This window comes from Haemorhous mexicanus, chromosome 8 (genome assembly GCF_027477595.1).
Source record: "Haemorhous mexicanus isolate bHaeMex1 chromosome 8, bHaeMex1.pri, whole genome shotgun sequence".
In the NCBI taxonomy this organism is placed as follows: Eukaryota; Metazoa; Chordata; class Aves; order Passeriformes; family Fringillidae; genus Haemorhous; species Haemorhous mexicanus.
Window position 1 is genome coordinate 18,794,861 of NC_082348.1, and position 17,239 is coordinate 18,812,099.

The 17,239-nt window shown below is 35.7% G+C and overlaps 1 protein-coding gene across 3 annotated transcripts in view; it reads left to right on the forward strand.

Moving 5' to 3' along the window:
- Nucleotides 1–17,239, forward strand: part of B3GALT1 (beta-1,3-galactosyltransferase 1) — a 171,211-nt gene that overhangs the window by 84,053 nt on the left and 69,919 nt on the right. The window lies entirely within an intron of this gene.

Genomic DNA, 17,239 nt, shown 5'->3' on the forward strand with positions numbered 1-17,239 from the left:
ATAAACACACCTCTATTCAAAAACTTGAAAAATAAGCAGCTGCTCTGTGCCTTAGAGGTTCCTCAGACCTAGCTAAACACAATTGGTGTATATTTTAGGCCTGCCTTCTTTTGATATATAGTTCAGTTGTCAACTCTTATAACATTTCTTCTAGAAAGATACTCTCATGGATATTTGCAGTACATTATGAACAGATGTTATACCCACTCTGCTGATTTGTGTTAGAGTACTTGTCTCTTCACTGGATGTTGAAACCGTGAGTGAACAATAGCATAGTAAAGAAAATATTTTGGATTTAAGTGCTTTTTCTATGAAGGTATTCATAGCTGATGCTTCCAACTTATTCCTTAAGTCCTCTTCCTTGTTTTGCTTCCTTATTCTACTTCCAAAATGCTTCCTCATTCTAAATCTGAGTCTTTTTATGGCAGCAGAAGCTGATAGACTCTCAAGGTAAACAACTGGAAAAGACTCAAATCCTGATCACTCAGAATGATTTTCTGTAGTTCAGAAGAAACCTCAATATCGTTTGAGAGTAAGGGCCACAAAATGCCCTTAAAAGTCCAGCGATGTTATTTGTTATTTTTAAGGGAAATTTTCTGTAAGCAGACCCCTTTTTCCAAGGGAGGCCTTTTAACTGCCATGTCTACACTGCACAAATGGCCAACCCACTCATGGGAACTGAACAGCTCCCTATGCCCTTATTCCCAGATATGTACCTCTGTGCTTTTGATATACTGGGTAGATTCAAAGGAAAAAAAATATTTAAAGTAAAGAACAGAATCTGACAAATGAACAAGATGAAAAGTATAGAACAGTGTTTTCTGAGCAAGACTCTGCCACCCTTCTTTACACCCTCATCTCCAAGAACATTATACCTGATCAAGCTGCATCCTAAAAGCAACATTAATTGCTTTCCTGGAACAAACTAGTGAACTGCATGCTCAGATGATCTCTATAATTTCTTATTTTTAAAGCCAGTGACTGCAATAACATCATGCTAGCAACAATTAGAGTATAAATCATACGTAACTGTAGAGAAATAAACCTGCACAGCACCTAAGCCTCCATCAAAATGCAATAAAGTGGGAGTTTTTTTAAAACTGGAAAATATGAGACTGAGCAGGACTGAAAATACCCTTTTGTAGTTCCCTGCTTATCCCAGCAAAAGACCATCTGATTTCTAAAAAGTGACTTAAAGCATAAAAGATATAAATTCCTTTTAGCTGTTTCGAATTTTTTTTTTTTTTGACATTGCAAATGACAGTAAATGTGATTAATGGTTGCTGATAATTGGAGTTTCATTTGAGCGGCTATTACTTGTCAGTGACAATTAATAGCTCCACAGACCCCCCATTCATTTCACAATATTAAAGAATGATGGCTTGTGGGAATTATGCTAAACTAGCACATTCAATTAGATTTTGAATTTTATAGTATATTGAATAACAGTTTATGGTTTTATAATAGCAGTGATGGTTTATTGTTGCATGGCAATCGCTCTCATTACATGTATGCATATCTGGAGAGTTACAATTTCTATACTCATTAAAATTACTCAATTACATGTTAACATTTCTTTAAAACTACACAGTGCTGTGGTCTGTATCAGTAAAGATAGTTTTTAACGACAGTTACATTGGTCTTGTCCCAGTATTTGATGGGCAAGATGCAATGTTTAAGGGATGCAAAAGCAGCTCATGCTCCTTGGTATCAAGCACCAGCTGGAATGACACCTGGAATGGCCACCCAGCTGCAAGTGTCCTACTACAGCTGGCTGGGCTGTACATTGCAGGCACTAATTGTCTCATCTGATCATTCCCCAGAATGATAGGAAGGGAAAGACAGAGGTTTTTGGAGAATCACCTCCAAACCTGAGAAGTATCCTCACCTTTGGCCTTTTCTCCAGTAAAAAAACCCCAAAACTTCCTGCAGTCTGAAGAGGGGGAAAAGCCAAAACAAACCAACCACAAAGAACAACAGGAAGGGAGAAGGAATCATTAGTGGCAGAGAGAAGCCCATGACAGAGAAAGAGCTATGTAAAATAAAGTTGACTGAAAATGTTGTCTGCATCAGGACAAAATGGTGCATGGAGTTCAATGTGAGAGACTGGAAAGGGTATTTTTTTTTTTAATGCAACAACATAAAATTTAATAGAACAATTTTTAAAGTTTCTTAACTGAGAAAGCAGTAGGCTCTGAGGTTTAACATGCTCATAAGATAAATCTTGAAAATGTAAGTATACTAATAAAAATTCTGCCACTCAGGAAGCCAGTGCATTTCTAACACAGACATCTATATTGTCAGGATCTAAGTCACGGATCATTCAATAAAGTTTAACAAAGTGGGAAAAGGAACAAAGTGGAGAAAAAGCTTTATAAAGTTAACTTTATTAGGAAGGCACCTACTGATTTCACTTTCATAAGTGCTTTTGCCTAGGACTCTCCCTTGACTTCAATTTTCTGAGGCAGAGAATACTATACATAAATGTTTCTTCTGCTTTGTCTCATATTTCAATATGCTCTTAAAATCTACTGATAATTTTACTTTTCTACTTTACTCTTAGAAAAATTATCTAATATACCTTCCAAATAAAGAATATGCAACTAATTCAGTCTTGTAATTTTCTTCCAAACAAGGAAGTTATCCTAGTGTAATACAAGGTAAGATGAGAACCTATCTCACAAAGCACTGAATTATTTTAGCAAACTAAATTAAGGAAAGAGTCAACAGTAAAAATGATTTATGATAATTCTAGAAAAATTCCAAGTCAAAACTGCCACTCATTACACATTCTATTTTATGTAATAATTCTCCACCCAGCAGTGAACATTTCCAGGCTAATGCTAAGCTCAGAATGAAGTCGATGAGAACAGGATCAAGACCTTTCTTATTACTATTTGATTAGTTTGTGCAGGTTTGCAAAAGCAGAAAATTACTGTTGGTGATAGGGGAACCTCCAAATATGTACTTGTTTGTTTTAGTGGAAAAATCATAATATGAAAGTTTGGTTGATTACAGAGATATGTAAAACCTCTCTGACTTACATTACTTGTGGCCTTTGTACCTTCTGTTCAGAAATATTTTTTCTTATGTTTTCATGATATTATTATTAGTTATTTGCTGTATATTAGCACTTCACAGCTCTAATTAGCATTTGTTCTACTTTGGCAGAGACTGTATAGACCAGGTGAAAACAAGTGCAGAATAAGTTGGGACTAAAATAAAAAAGTAACCAGCTTTGCAATTCCCAAAGTAAATTTTGGCTAAGTGTAGATTAGGTGGCTTTTTAGACCAGTAGTTTTTCTTATAATTTCTTTCCAATTCCCACTGCTATGTGGAAAATGAAATTTAAAAAAAAAAAAAAGAAGAAGCCATTAAATTCAATTATGACGTAAAACATCATGACTAAGAAGAACGAAGTACATGGCACATGTATCAGTAATCTGATGGAAAAGGACAAGGGAGTTCAAAACAGCAATTCAGTTCTAGTCTTCGATACAATTTAATGAAACTTTAATCTTTCTATTGTAAAACACAAATTCAGGCATTGCAATGCCTGTAGATACAATTCTAATGTCTTATTCAGACAAATCATTGTCACGGGTCAGTAACTCTCAGGTTTGATAATATCAACAAAGAGAGTCCTATAAAATGTGTCCCATATCCAACACTGAATTTATCAAGTGGGCCTTCCTTAAGAACTTCTGGCAACATCATATAATGCATATCGGTAATTCAACGACTATTTTCAATATATAGTATTTGATTTATTAACACAAAAAGGGAACTAGATATTTCCTTAAAGTAAACTCCAGAGTGTAGATTCCCAGCTTCTGTGTGCCTTGCTCCTTCTCAAGCACCCAACAGTTTCAGTATGCCTTGGCCCATAAGATAATTCAAATATGCATATATTCAATAGCATAAAACTCATCAGAACATGTATGCAAAAATTTAGAAGATGAAACATGCATTTTCTTCTTTGAAGAATTGTTTGTTGTTTTGGTTTTTACTATGAATAGCACCTGTAAGTATTGAGCACAGCAAAGCAAGAACATAAGCTGGAAGCAGAAAAGAGAAATAGGCCACACAAATATTCTTTTGCTCAAATGAAATTGAGGTTGTCTGATTATGTTTTATAAACTCGGACAAAATATTTGCTAGAAAAGCTCTCACTAAACCATTAGCTGCTCCATCTTTTCAGAGGATGTTGTATATTCTAGTGGCTTTGTCCAGAAAAATAATTATATTACTATGAAGTGTAATGGGAAAGAATTCCCTCACATGCTCTGGAAGACTACAACATCAGAGATCAAGATTATCTATAACCCTTCCTCTAAAACCTGTGCATTTTTTAGAATTTGTGGGGTTTTTGCCTTTTTTACTAATCGTAAGAATTGTAATGAATGTAGCGCTGGAGATTTTGACCTAATAGAAGAAACCAAAAACTTAACAATTTACTGCTGCTGTGTTTATGCTTACAGTTTGTAGCTTCATTCCTGAGCTTCTAAAGAAGCAAGACTCTTTTAGCCTACACTGTTGGTGTAGAAATTCTCTCTCCCCTACTTCTGCTGTACAAATTAAAAAAAAAAAACAAAACAAACCAACAACTTCAAAAAGAGTTTGGCTACAGTTTCCAATAGAAGGCTCATCAGTATTTGCTATAATTTCACAGCAGGAAAGACCACACAGTTATACTAAGTTTTCAACAGATGTCTGTATCATAGCTGCTATATTAACATCATTGCCGTGCTTTTCAGGTGCATGGGTTTCACACCTATGCCTTCTCTGATTCATTCTTCTTACTTTCTATAACTTAGGTTCAATAAGCAGACAAAAGCTCCTCTGAGCTATCCTAGCAGGAGGAAATTGTTCTATACTCTCTGCAGTTTCCTCTCCAGCACTATAACATACATCACTTGCTAACAGTTAATTAATGAACTGCAAGTGCACTAAGTCTCCTAAAGAGCAAAACTAAATTTTGTGGCTTTAACCTAGAAGAACATGGACTGAAGACACACACATATTTAAACAGGTCAAATTACTTCCTTGGCACATGGGAGAGGGAGTTATAGACTTGACTTTTATTGCAGGTGGCACTTGACTTGATGTTCACCAATTGTATCAATGACCAGAATGATTGCACCAAACACTGGCAAGTATGCCCTCTCCTCTCATGGAAAAACTATTTATCCACTCCTACAACTGTAGGGGCTGTACCTACAACTACAGCTGAGTCAATAGTTAATCAATCCCTCTTCTGAATTCTGCTTACATTTGCCTGAAACTGACAGTCTTGGTGAGAGACAACTAACCAGTCTTGGAACACTGTCAGTGCTAGGAATGTACCACTTGAATTCATTCATCTGGAAAGTTGAAGACTACATTGTTATCATTCCCCAGACTTGAGTCAATTGAAGAGAAGAATTGTGGTTTTACCATTTTTACTAGAAATATTGCTGACATCTATATGTATTAAGCAAATTATGCCCAGATATCTTGGAAACCACAATAAACAGAACTGTTTGGAGATATTCCAGCAAACAGATTTTTTCAAGATCTGTTTCCATCAACCAGGTGTATTTTCCTGAAGCATTTTGGATTTTAAGAATTTTCACTGAATGGAAGTCACATTGATAGGATCACTGGACTCCTGACAGGTTGCTCCAGGAGATACAGAAATGTTTCAGATCTTTTTAGTTCTGAGCAAATATGATGTTTTGAGAAAAATTGGGATTAATTCATGCAAAATGGAGATCTTCTTTTATTAAGCTTTTTGAGGCATATTATTCCCACTTTTCATATCTGTTTTCCAAAGTAATAATGAGAATGTCCTCTAAGAGAAACTTCGAATTTGGGACTCTAGTAATGGCCACTTAAAACTTTTATAATTCTACAGGTAACTGCAGCTATGTCATCATACAAACAAAAGGAAAAAAAAATCCCAAACAAAAGAAGTTACAGATGCTTTTTCAGATACAAACTAGTGCAGCATCCAAGAAATAATTTTTGCCCATATTTTTTGTCAGCTTTAAGTTTACTTGATATGCCTATGTCAGTTACAAATTGTTTCTACAGGAGCAGATTTTATCTTCTGATTTGTATGACTATCAGCAGAGATAAGAACACAGGGGAATAAAAGGCTTTTTTTCCTCATGCTAGATAGGAAGCTTAATTAGCAGTAATTTAATTCTGAGAACAACTCTCACTTTATCTCCCGTACTTCACAGAAGAGCTACTGCTGAGATACTTTGCCATAGTTTTTCCTTCCAATAGGAAGAAATGCACCTTGAGTTCTCCCTCCTCTCATTTTTATCACAAAGAATTTGTATTAAGTATTTACATTGTTCCAAGATTAAAACAAAACAAACAAGAAAAATAAAACCCAAATAAAACAAAAACCCAAACAAAACACCACAAAAGCAAACAACCAAAGCCACTAGAACCTTGTCTATAATTCATTGGGATTTGACTTTGATGAGGGTTCTTCCAGTTGAATTCACAAGGACACAAGCTGGCCCAAAATTTTTAAGGAATTTTTTAGACAGCTGGAATGAAATAGCTGATTTTTAATATTTTTCCTTTTTTTTTTTTAAGCAAAGTTCTTCATCTTCTCTAATGCTAAGCTGCAAATACAGGAGAACTGCACCGTAATTTATGAGTAGCCAGAAACAATGAGTTTTCTGTATGGTTCTTCTGTAGGGAGTTACACTGAATTCCATCACTGGAAGATGTCTTACAGAGGAGATATCCCCTCAGCTACTTCTTGCAGAAGTAGGCATCCTAGACAAAGTATGTGTAAACTTTGGGCTACTGTCTGGCAGTTCAGCTAGAAAGACAGAATACCTGTTAAATGTGCATTCCTCAGAATCACCACTTTGAAATTAGTCATTTAAGGTTGGCTGCATTCAGTTCTTTCAGCCTATAAAAAACTGACAGATGGGGAAGCTGCACTACAGTTCAACAGAATAACACATTAGCTTCTAGAATTCTTCTACCTCCATGCTCTGCCTGGCATCCCACTTCCTTGGAGTCCTGAATAGATTTGAATTGCTGCCATACTAAAAAGCAAAGCGTTACTTTCTATCAAATTTGCTTTGGTGGTCTCTGATTATTTCCTCTTGGAAAAAAGATTTAGAAAAGTCTTTAAATACAAACATTAAGTTTGTAAGAAGGATCTCCTCATGATAAACCTCTCCTGTAAATACCATCAGAGGGAACGATTTTTTCATTTTTTTCTACTGCAGCTATTTTAGAAAAGGCAGTATTCTGACATTCTCTGCAATTTATTTCAGCCATTCTGCATGACTAAGATATTTTGTAGACTCAGAGTGTGAATATAGATTAAGATAATGTGATAAATTATGCAGAACATAATTGATGAGCAAATGGTTAAATGGGCAAAAAGAACTGGAAAGTGAGTAAATTTGCATCAAATTCTAAACATTTTTACTGCCTATTATCATTTTGATTAATCAGTACAGGCACCCTTTGTTTCTTTTATTTCTCTGAAGGGAAGAAGACAGAATATATTGCTTGGTTAACCTTCTTTTATTTTTCATTTAAAATTAGAGTCTCTACCCTTAAACTGTAGGACTTGCTTTTCAAGAACATTTATAAAGATTTAGCTTCCTAAGTACTTGAAGTTATTGGCTATAAAAAAACTTCATATATTCCCACTGAGAAAGAAAATCACAACGCATGCAGACTTTGTATCCCTCTGAATTACAGCAAAGTGGCACTCAAATTTTCAGTAAAAGTAGTTTTGTTTTGTTTAGAGAATACAATTTCATCACAAAATATTTCTGGTTAGAAACATGTCTGACTTTTAGTGTAGAAATGTAGCATTTCTGTTGCAAAGTCATTCTTTGGTAAGAATGTTTTCTGAGAGCAAATAAAATAAATGTACTTTAACAGCTTGTCAATATTTTTTTTCAAATGAGAAACAGTAACAAAGGCATATGGGAATTTTGGGGCTTTTTTCAACTTTCTTTCAAAACGATTCTTAGTGGCAAAAGCTGTATGATGTAAGACAGTGCTTCCCCAGCAGATGGCAAGGTATTTAAAAGACGTGTAGATGCTCTTTGGGACAGAGTTTATTGGTGGACTTGGCAGTGCTGGACTTGATGTTCTTAGAGGTCTTTTCCAACCTAAATCCAGGATTCTAAGATTTAACCCATGCCATAAAAAAATTCTATATTTCAAAAAGTATCAGAAATAAATTTTGTCCGCAAAAGGATTCTCTATTGGTATTTTACTTAAAAAGCAATGGAAAAATTTAAAATTCCAAGACACAACAGTGTCTTTCATGTTCTACATTGCTTTTTTATTCAGACAGAAAAGTCTTCATCAGCAGATTGGTTAGTGATAACTCTAATAACTCTCTAAGAATTCATTACACCAATAAACTATTTGCTAAATTATATCAAGTCAAATTACTGAAATAAAAAATTTTTAAAAGGCTGAGACTTCCAAAGGAAATCAGTTTTCAGTTATTACCTGTTTTATGGTGTTTGGGTGCTATATGTGTAGGTTTTTGCTTCTTTAAAAAAAATTTTTAAGACTATGTGTTTCACAAATTCCTCATTGTGCCTCATTCTGCTGTATACTTGACTTGCAAATTGAATTCTCTGTGAAATAAGTTTATAATTGTTTTTCATGAGCTCTGCAATAAGAGAGATTGGGGCTTTTTTCCTATGAGCCAACAATTTTCAATAAAATAGGTTCTTTATAAGATATATTTTAACACTCCTGTAGATTAATAATGTGTTAGCAGAAAAAGACAGGTTGAGCCTTGCTCAGTTATCCCTCCATTCCAATTACACTGTGACATTAAATCTTGTGACATTTAATAACAAAGACCATTTCACCCATGGCTGCCTCAACTGCAGACAATTTATGAGACAGCATCCCCTCCTAAGAAACTGTTCTAAAAGGTGGCCTTCTCACATGCTGATATGTCTAACTGCCCATGTAAATTAAATAAGATGTAGCAAAGTATGTAAAATTGGTCATCTTACACTTACCTGATGGCTTTGACTACAGAAAGAGGGGTTAAAAAGCTGGCATAAATTTTTTTTATTTTGCAAGTGCAGTAGTGTTAATGGACCAAAGTAAGAAAGAACCAGGGTACAAAAAGTATTTGCACATACATATGTCTTGTTTCTTTATAGTCTTTCACATTTTAAAATTTAATTTACAGGTTAAAAATCTTCAACCTTTTTTCAAAAATCTGCCATTAAACAAAAATTTAGTGACACTGCTAAATAAGCTTCTGAAGTAAACCTAGTCTTGTCTTCCTCAAGGCAGAACTGAATGACAAGATGTAGGACCACCTGAAGATGCCTTCCAGGACAAGCATACACACTCCTTTTCACAAATTATAGGCAAAGAAATCTCAGCTAGCTGCTCTTCTGGATCCAAAAGTCAAAGATGCACAGCTTGGTCTGAAATAATTAGCCTTGTTTAACCCTGGCTTCAGGGTTTGGACTAGCATCCCCATGCAAGACCAAGCAAAAATATACTAATGCATCAGCTGACTTGAGGATTGTCTTGAGGATTTCTGCAGCAAGTTCCACTGCATGGTGGTGTAAAACAATACTCAAACCATTTCAATTACCTTCTGCCTCTAGAATAATAAGTATATTAAGTTGGGTGTATATAAGACAATCATTTTCATCTTTTCCTGAGAGAATTCAGAGAGAATATTGTGCAAGAAAAGCATTTTTGGCAAATATCAGTCCCCCGGCAAAACTTTACAATTTTCTACCACCATACACTTTAAAGAAAAACTGGACTGGAATTCTGCTTTAAGATGTACAACTTGTTCTATGTCATTTTAAATCAGCCTGCAGCAGGTACACAGTCATTTAAAGCTATAGTCCAAACATTCAGTAGAACAGAGCCACACGGTCACAGCAAACCCACTCTGTCACTTAGACTGTCTACCCATTGAATACCTGGCCTAACCTGCCTCTCTGAGTGCTATGCTGAATTTTCCAACTTTAACACTAAAGTACATTTCTTCAGATGCACAAAAGAACCCCTTGTTCTTCTGTAAAATCTGTTTCCTTTCATCTGAGGACTAAATAAAATATCTGGAAGTATATGTAGGGAACAGAATGAGGAAAGTGAATTTTGGCTATTTCTATGTTGAAGGAAACAAATATAGTAAAGAAGACTTCAAGGGCCCTAAAACCATAAAGAACCTTGTTTTTCAGGTGAAAGGTGGAAAATTTAAAATTTCAGAGTAATATTTACGGACAGGAAGATTTTAAGTGCCCGAAAGCTAATGATTCTTCAACACTAAATACTGTCTCCATGATAGCTGTAGTTCCATGACTATAATTAATCTAGCACAACATATGCTGTTAGGCCAACTACGGTTTCTGTAAAAATGTAATACATTCAAAACACCATCTAATTTCACTAAACTCTATTTTTACAATATGCTCTAATAAGATTTAATGCTAGTAGTCTTTCAAGGAACAGATTTATCTGGGGAGTCAAGGCTAAAATACATTATTAACATGGATAGAGAGTTTTACCTTCAGAAAGAAAAAACATGGCATATATCTGATTATTTGATAAAAAATGTAAAAAAAAAAAATCACATCAAGGTGAAGAGGAAAGTTTTGAAAGGATCTATACTGACAAACTACAAAAAACACTGATGTGTTGCTCAGTGTTCCTCAGTAAAGCTGAGCAAGAAGTTTCAGACAAATTAGAAACTTCATTCTAACTCTGTGTCCACTCCTGGATTGTAAAATAAAAATCATCTAATTGTTTTTTCAAGCAAATCAGAACTACTGATATGTCAGCTCCATGACTGTCAACCTTCTTGCCCAAAGCTCCCCCTGAAGAAACATCTATATATCACTGAACAGGGCAACTCACTAGCTGGATGTCAGACAAACTGTTGGAACAAAATTTTCACTTCTCTCCACTCCCTCCATTTGCCCTCACCTCCTTCCCTTCCAGACATCACCTCAGCCACCATGGTAATGACTATTTTAAAGCACTGTCTCTCTCTTTGTCTGCTAATACTCATTTCACTTGGAAGGGGTAACTTCACAACCATCCCATATCCCAGTTCCCAGATGAGTCATCCTCCACCTTCTGCCCTCCGTGACTGTGCAATTACTTAAAAGTAAAAAGTTAAGAGGGATGCAAGTATTTTTAAAATCCAGTCTGTCACGCCTACATGCCTTCTTCAACAAATACTAGTCCTATCTCAAAAGTTAAAATTTTCTATTTTTTTGGGAATAAAAGCATTTAATCTGAACACATTCCCTCCTTCAGATGTCCACTTACATTTGTGAAAAATTATTTTTTCATATAGCTTTAGTTTTCAGCTATTTCACTGCTTTTAGCTCACAGAAAAAAAAAAAGTGTATTCATTTGTCATCTACATTTCAAACATCCTGCAGAAATGTATTAGATAAAAAAACTGACCAAATCTATGGTTTATACAATTTTTTAAGAGCTGATTTTTCAATTAAGCACTTGCCTGAAGAAGCTATATCCAAGTATTCTATGACAAACACAAGAGATTTGGTCTTGCACCAAGAGACTGAGACTTAGACACATTTCCACCTACAGTAAACATTAGCATTTCCATTCCTCCCTTCAAAGAGTGTCAAGAATGGAATTGTCACAGAACCAATTTTCCATTATACTCTGGACACACTAACTGAATGTGAAGCACAACACAGAAAAGACAACATTCAAATGAGAGTTTGCTTGTTAACACTGCAAGCATGTGGAAATTGAAGAAACATATTTCTACCTTGCACTTTGCTCCTGGCCCAGGATAAAGAGGCCTGACTCACTATTTGCTGATTGGACACCATCAGCACCATCTCAGGTGGATGAACTTGGTAAGCTACAGCTACTAAGATAAAAGAGACCTCACCCATCTGTTGGAAGACCAACACATCCTGAGCCAAGAGGCTCCCCACACATCTCCTGTTCCATGGTGCTTATACAGGGCTTGCACTTATTCATTGGTTCAGCAGCAAAGAATACTTTTTCTGTTTGCCGAGGCTTCTTTGCATCCATATGCTGCACTCAGGCTTACACCCCAGGCAAACTCACATCCCTGAAATCCTAGCTAGATATGGAGGGAAGTCGTCAGACACAGAGAACAGCTCATACCATTCTCAGCTTCAACTTCATCCATTGTCAGGCCAGGGAGAGGGCCAAGTAAGATCAGAGAGTGCCCAACAGCAGATTTTACAGGCTGCACTCACTGTCTTTTGCTGCCATGCAGTGTAGATAGAGCATTCATCCAAGGAATAAGAATCATCTTTCAATCAGTGCCTTCAGGATATGTAAGTGTAAAATTTTCCCAGGCAAAGCCATTCCAGTTTTGGGTCTCTAGTGACACAGGAGGCAGAGATAATATCAGCTAGGAGAAACAGGAGCAAAAGCAAAGATGTTCTTAATGATACACAAAATTCTAATTAAAATGTCTCAGCAAGCATTGAAATTTATTTGCCACTGATATTGTGACATGCATACTGAACTCATTGTGTAATCAGTGCTAATCTGTTCCAATGCTTGCAATATCAGCAACATCAATGCAGACCACAAGTAGAATTACACAAATAATGAGGACAGCTCAGAAAGACAATTTAGAAAGGTCCTTAAATATCATCCAAAACAATAGCAAGATTACAAGAAATTCTGTGACCTTAGAAAACTGTCTAGTTCTCCTTCAGGCCTAACTGAAATCTGCAGCTGGGGGCAGTACTTGTTCCTTTTAACAAGATATCCCTGGTAAGGAAAAGTTTCAACACAACTGCTATAATTATTCCTATCTTAACAATAAAGATTTTTTCCTGCCTGCCTACAGTCCAGACCAGGACTTGTATGCCTGTAGAAGTCTAATTCATTTGTTCTACTGAAAAGAAGAACATAGATATTTTAAAGGGCTTTTAAAGGGCTGTTGCTTCATTTGTTCTTTATGAACAGATACATAGGCACACTTTAAAGATCTCTTACAATGCCTATGTTGTTTAATAAGATAATTTGCTTATAATTTAATTGATGCCAAAACAGAAGCACCTACAAACATTTTTAATGAGCCAGCTTGAGATAACCTATTCATGTTGCTTTATTTTTAAAAATGTACCTCAATAGCTTTCTTAAGGATCAGAGGCACTGGCTGAGCAATCAGTTAATGATTTTTATCATAATTACAAGATTTAGCATCTGCCAGACCAAAAGCTGTTTCCTAAAGAACAGAAGGCCTGACCTTGAGTGGAAAATAAATCTCAAGTAGTAATTATGAAAATTATAATTTCTCCCTTTTCCACGAAAAGCTTGCCAAGAAAGTTAAATTAATTTCAGAAATATGTAGGGATACTGCTGTTAAATTACATGGAAATCTGAATATAAAAATTCCTTCATGATCTTCTTCCAAAGTATTCTAAAATCCAAGTCAAGCATATTTTAATCTTGCACTGGTACAGACCTCCTTGCTTCTCTAAAAGGCCACCAAAATGCCACTGAAGTTAAAATGGATGAGTTAACCTTTTGAAAAGTACTCACAGCCCCACAATTATTCTGACCTTTGACTGTACAATCTTTTAACTTTCCTAGCTATTCATTTAATGCCCATTTGTAATTTTTAAAATTATTACTACACGATTGAAAACATTTTTTGGCAATCCATCACTATGACACGTAGCAGTTTGCAACAATGAATTGTGGTACAGGCAGTTTTAATTATTTGACTAATAATAAATAAGGCTAGGGGAGGCAAAAACTACAAGAGGGGTGGAAGCCACAGAGAATTGCTGTGAAATGTTTTTACAACCATGTTAATGCATAAAGCTGCTTTGATGGATAGATAGGTGTTGAGATTAAAAAAAAGTAAAAACAGAAAACCAAACCTTTCCAGCCTCCCCCCCCCAAAAAAACTGATGTGGTTATGGCTCATCCTTCAGCAAGTACAGAAGAAAGACTCATCTTCACAGCCTCAGACACTTCACTTCAGCTGTAAGAATAGGGAAATGGTCTGGATTCCACTAAATCCTGTACAGCTAAGGTAGAACAGGAATTCTTACCTTGACTCTGCTCATAATGAAATGGAACTTGCACTGACTAGCACTAAAATGTTATCAATAGTCATGAAACAGTAGTTTATCCCCCACTCCTGCTGAGTTTGGACACTGATAAAGATTACCAGTACCTGTCTCCTCCACAGACAACAATTCCGTAGAACTTTATCAGCAGCCTACTTCTTGAAGCACTGGTGACAGTACATTTTGGTCAGCAATGTGACTTCACAGCCCAAGTGATCTCTTGGGCACTTGTGCATCTCCAGAATACCTTTTCTACATGGCCTCCTCTCTTAAATGAAGAGAATCTAAGTTTGCAGGGCCATTACAGAGTGACTACACCCAGTGCAGATGGTTAACAAAGGCAGGACACACATCTGCTCAAATCCCATGTTGAAACAAACTCATAATGGGAGAGTCTGTGATGCCAAAAGGAAATACATAAATCAGATGCAAAATTATCACATTGAGCCAATAGAAGAGCACAACAGCAGCACCAAAACAAAACTAGTATTTATTACCAAGTTCCACTGGATATGGCAGTACCTTTTAACCTACTTCTCAGTAAGAACCCGTGAGTAATCAACATTAGGTCTTTAAAGTCATTCGTGAGCTGATAAATATAAAGACCAGAAGGCAAAAGCACCCATAACTCAGCAGTTCTGTCACCTACACTTCTTTCAGCCCTTCCTTATCACCTGGAATTTTTGAAACTGTAAAATAGAAACATGTCAATTTAAAAAGAATGAAAATTAAACAACTTAAGCAAAGCAAGGTAAAAAATTGTATCATGACCCAACTGCTAAATATTGAGTAACTCTCAGCAACTGCAACGCACAAACCCTGGAGGTAATAACAACAAAATCCATTTTAAACCACAACCAGTGTATGTTGCTATGTTTAAGAAAGTATTCATACACCTTTTCATTAACATTGTTATTTTAACTGTTTCATAGGAATCCTAGAACAGCTCATTCTCTCTTACAGCACGCCGAATGGATAATACTGTAGCTTAACCTTCCTACAAAAAGGCAGCCTATACTTCATTTTAAGTTATTTTACTGCTACCATATTACTTACTGCAACTCTAATGGTCTCTCTTTATTTAACATTCTCCAGATATGCATTAAAACAAATCTGGGAGTTTACAGTGAATATCACTTCAGCATTGATTAATCTCTCAGCACACAAAACTTGTAACAAGTCAGTCCTACATTCAAACTTTGAAGAGATTTTTAATGACTGAAGAAGCAATGAAACTTCCAAGAAGTTCACTAGAAACATGCCAACTTATACAAGAGAAAAAAACCCCTAGAAACAAGACATCTTAGTGGAAGGGAAAAAGCAATCACTGAATTTTCAAAAGCAGTAATAAAATTGACATGTAGGCAGCTTTAAATCACAGCGGAAATAAAGTAAATATCAAATGAGAAAAGCTGACTGCTGCATCCCAATGGAAATGCCTTAAATTAAAGCTAAGAGATGCAGGAGTGAGAAACTTTTCACAGTAACCTTTCGAGATCAGGTCTGCATTACAAAACTATTTGCAAAAGATAACTAAACCCTCATCCTGTGTATGTGGTTCAGAATTAAAAGTCTAGTATTGAGACAATTCCCTCTCTGGCTGTTTTCACAGTCTGAATAGCAGGAATCTAATGCAGTCATTCATGAACATGAAGAGCTAGACTGAAAATTGATTATGTTAGTATGAAAAATGCTCCAAAGAACTTCCATTAGGTATGTTATTAAATTATCAGATCAAATATATAAGGACATAGCCATAACATTAAACATAATATGCTATGAAGTCCAGCATTTTTCCTCTTAATGGAACCTTGAAAACATGTCAAATATATCTCATATATTATTCATCAAACTGACACCTTTTTGGCTAGCAATTTTTTACTTTTTGGTATGTATTCAGAATATGTATTTCTGACAATTGTTTAAAAAGAAGTAGCCTTGTCAGGTGTGCACTGATGAAAACAACCACTACCTAAATAATTACTTCTGTACAGCAGAGGTGGTTGAAAGCAGCACTACCTCTAGACCGTGCCGTCCCTTAAAAGTGCATCAAAGTTAGAAAAGAGAACCAGAAGTTGCAGGTTTGTAATGAGAATTTGCCAATTTGTCAAAATTAAACCATTATGAAGACAACTGAATGATTTCAATAAAATTAGAGCAGAAATCAAAAGCAGATGTTCTGAGGAAGCTAAGAGAGCCAGCTTCTCACAAGGAAGTTTCCCTGGTTTTCTGTCAGCACAATTACCCACTTAGCCAGCAACTTGCTGAAGGCTAACACACAGAAATTAGCCCAGTTTGAAACATGCAGGTGTTTCATTTACCATCTCTTCACACAGTGTATCAAAAATAAGACTGAATAACTTAAATGTCACAACACTGAAATTAAAAATGCCAAATATATATTATTCCCAAAATTAAAGAAGTTCTTCATTGACTTCTGACATTATCCATCAGGCTATATTTAAGTTGAATTAGGCCACTGGAACCTTTTCCAAACTTAAAATCATCATACATCATTACAGTTTAATTGGCTAAAATGGCTAAATAACATTGGGAGCAGCATCACTATTTCACCCAGCAAATAACTGTTATTAGGGTCTTATGTACAGAGACATACTAACAGAAACATAGGGAATTACCAATATCTAAAATTAAGAGATAATACAGTTTTTCTATAACTTTACAATTCAATATAACTTGGTATTTTGATCTTCTGTATGGGAAATGTTAATCCTGGTCTTCAGTAATGCTTAATATTACCTGCAAAAGTGGGTAAACTGTTCCATTTATTCAGAAGCAAGGATGTCTGTCTCGAAGCATAAACAGAAGCAGTTCCCTAACTGCCAAAGATCAGTGCCAGAAATTTAAGATGCTATCTTAAGATTTTCTGAAAAAACACCAACAGATGTAGTTGGGGATTGAGGCAAAAATAGTGTAAAGTTCATCCACCTTCTTTCTGTTCTGTGTAAGACCATTAGAGTTCAACAGTGAAAAGATCAGCATTTGGGAATTAGCAGATAAGAAGAGAAAACCTGCCAGGCACTCTTGACATCAGTTTCTGTTACCCAGAATTGAAAAGCTTTTATTTCATTCTTTGTTGCAGTCAAAAGAGATGACTGCTTCTCATGCTTCTAACAGTGGAGTGGGTCGAG